This window comes from Glycine max, chromosome 6 (assembly GCF_000004515.6).
Source record: "Glycine max cultivar Williams 82 chromosome 6, Glycine_max_v4.0, whole genome shotgun sequence".
NCBI classification, from domain to species: domain Eukaryota; kingdom Viridiplantae; phylum Streptophyta; class Magnoliopsida; order Fabales; family Fabaceae; genus Glycine; species Glycine max.
The window spans coordinates 567189-570887 of record NC_038242.2 but is presented as its reverse complement, the minus strand read 5'-3'; positions in this window follow the sequence as shown (position 1 = coordinate 570887).

Below are 3699 nucleotides of genomic sequence, written 5' to 3'. Positions count from 1 at the left end.
AAAAAGCGATAAAGGATAGGTACAAAATTTAGTCCCATTTGATAAAAAGTAGAAGAATCCATAGCCGGATGAATAAGCCAGATAAAATCGAATCGAATCGAATCTAAACGGTCAGCTCTGTTTGTACCGAGGTGAATGCAGTGTCTGTACCGAGGTGGCAGCGTGTAATAATCGCGTAGGAATCATGGACAACTCTGGTTTTTTGTTTTGCTCAAATTTCAACCTAAAAAACCATAATAATAATATTTTATTATAGGATATTGTTATGAAAACTTTTAAAATAATGACATCTCTAAAAAATGTCATCTTTAAAAAATGAATCATACATATATGGCGAACTGCGGGTGATTATATTCTATCTTAGTTTTTTTTCTTCGTTTCTGCAATGAAAATCACTTTGATAAGAGGACTAATTCTTCTTAATACTTTAGTATTACACTTAATATTATATATTGAATTGAAGAAATACGTAAAATTTTCTCTCAATTGAAGTAAACAAAAGGAGGAATTCTTTGAACAATCGCATTGCGTTCATATATCTTAAATACTTAAAGCTTGCCAATTAAGCTAAAAACTTGTTAAGGTGTGTTTGGTTAAGGGAAGATAGAACAGAAATAGAGAAAAAATGTATAATCTCATATGAGTCTCACACATTCAATTATTTTAATTCAAAAAATTATCTTTTATTTTTATTTTAGGTATTTCCATCCTTTAAATAAATAAAAATAGAGAGAGTTCTTCACGCGAGATACCTTTTTACTGAATCACACAAATGCGCATTGTTTTTTTTTTTTGTTTTAAATATTAATGGTAAAAAAATATTTAGATCACAAATATCTTATACTTTACATAGTTATGTTTGAGTCGGGTCACAATATTATAGATAGTAAAATTCTTGCTTTAAGTATTAATACAGTCATGTACTCAAGATTTAAACTTGATAACTTTAGTTAAACTAATAGTGATGAATGCAAGGGTGGGCAAACAAGGATCTTGTCCCTCTTCTCCCTCAAGACTCTTTGTATATGTGAGAAGAAGAAAAATTAGATAAATGAATAAAATTAGTGTATTGAGTTGACGTTTATTTTATTTCTTTTCCATAGTAATTTTCATGTATAGTTTTACACATAACATTAATAATAAATATTTCTGTGAAACTCATAATTTATTAAATAATTATTTTTAGAAATTAAGTGTTCAAATAATTATGTAAAAAAAAATTGACCCCTCTTTTGATACATCTAGATTCATCCTTGAGCTGAAACAATTTCATCAAAATTGATTCACGGACTGGGTCGTTAATTATTATTACTGTTTGAAAATCTTAATATGTCTGGCTTATGTAAATAATAAAGAAAAAGAATAGTACGAATGCAAATTGTTTGAAAATTTGAATTTTTTATTTTATTTAACTTCTATTATCTTTTTGGGTGTTGTTTTTTGGGTGCATTTTGAGAGTGAGGCAGGGCCACGAGGAATGGACAAGAGCTGTTAGTAGGACGAGAAAAATAAAAGAAACAGTGGGCCCCAGGGGATCTGAATTTCCTTTATATGCGAGGAGGCCCACAATGGGGATCAGATTGCAATTAAGTGGGCCCGGTGTCTAAATTCTTGACCACTTGTGGGCTCGTCGCGGATTTCAAATCTATTTTGTGTTTCAGTCACATTCACATTGGCCGTTAACTTCCGTTATCCTCCATGTGTCATCTCATCTCTCCAGTGTCTCAAGACTCACGCATCCACTACTTATCTTAGGATTATTGGATGATTGTGTAACCATTATCAGAATATTTTTTTTCATTGAATTTAATTTGTATATTGATGGTGTAAATTTTACACCCACATCCAATTATAAATTATTATTTGATTTTAAAATAATTATTTTAAAAGTTAATAAATTTATTTTATATATTGAGTTGTAATTAGATGATTGTATAAAAAAATTTAAATTTTCAATAATGCATATTTTTCTCTCCTTTTAATTTTACTTCATAGAGTGTTAAAAGTGAGTGTTTTTAAGACTTAGATTAAAAAAGAATTGTTAGAAAAAAATAGTGTTAAAAAGAATATTAAAGAGAATCTCTTAAGACTTAGATCTTTTATTCATTAAATGTTTATTTTTATTTTCGAAAGTGTGAGATGATTATAAATTAATCCATAAAAGATAACAAATTCAAACGTAATCACTATGAAAAAAAATAAGTAAGATTAGTCTTGCAAATAATTTAATGATAATTTAGTTCCTAAATTTTGTAGCTTAATCTCAAATTGATTCTTAAATATTATAATTTAATGACAAAATGATCTCATAAATTTAATGACAAGACTAATCTGATACACTTTTTGTACATTTAAAAAATAAATTTGAATTTTTCATTTTTCATTTTTTAATAATCAATTTATCATCATTTTACACTTTCAAAAACCAAAATAAATATTTATTTATTTATTTTAAATATGTTGTCTTATTATTTTTGGTATATAATGAAAACAACGAGGTATGTACAAAAAAAAAATTGACAATAATTTGAAGATACTGAAAAACTTAATTTGAATATTTTTCTTTTATCTTATTTTTAGTTCAATTTAATCTTTTATTTTAAAGAAATATTTTTTTTATCTTTTTAAGATAGTTTAATTTGATCTGTCCCTTAATGTAAGTTTAACACCATCAATAATTTTAAGATACCAATAATTAAAAACTACTATAATATTTAAAAATGTGTTAATTACAGTGTGGAGATAGGTAAGAAAAAAAGTATTATGTTTCATGACAATTTTTAGGTGTTAATATTTTAAAATTGTTAACAATATTAAACTTCCATTAAGAGAAGGATCAAAATGAACCATCTTAAAATGATAAAAAATCAAAATAATTATTTTTAAAAATAAAAGATTAAATTAAATTAAAAAAATAAAATAAATAACCAAAAAGATCATTTAATCATTTGAATACAAGTCTAATTTTTATATATTATTACTATTTTTTAAATTTCAACCAATAAAAAATTATTATTAACATGAATTTTAAGATTATTATTGTATTCGTTAAAAAAGATATTACTGTGACAAAAAAAAAAAAAAACGTATACTCACATTTATGATTGAATGAGAATATATTATATACACTTTCGGTGTAAACATCTATATTATACACTGGACGAGCTAAAATACTAATGAATCAATATTTCTTAATTAGTAAGCATCTTATATAAGATACCAATAGCAATGGGTGATTGGTTCAAGTAATTTAATATAAGTTTAATTTTATATATTATGACCAGTAAAAAAATTTACAACATCAACTCATAAAAAATATTATTAACATAAATTTAAAGATAATTATTTAAAAAAAAAACCTTATCATATATATGATTGAATGGGATTTTAAAACTATTTATACACTCTCAGTCTATGAAATGTCAATGTATTGTCAATATTCCGGATTTGTATAAAACTATTTGCGAACAGATACCTATGGTTTTATTAATGATTATCTTATTAGGATACCTAACCTGGTTTTATTTTAAAACTAATGTTAACTTTTGTTTTAGCATACACTTTTCGAAAGCTACGATAGAAAGTGTAACATACAATATTTGAAGTTGCTTTTTCGGTGACGTTTTTATTTTAGCATTTTGTTGTTAATATATAGAGAGAGAGTCATTCACAGAAGATTAGGAAGAGAAAAAAAAAACA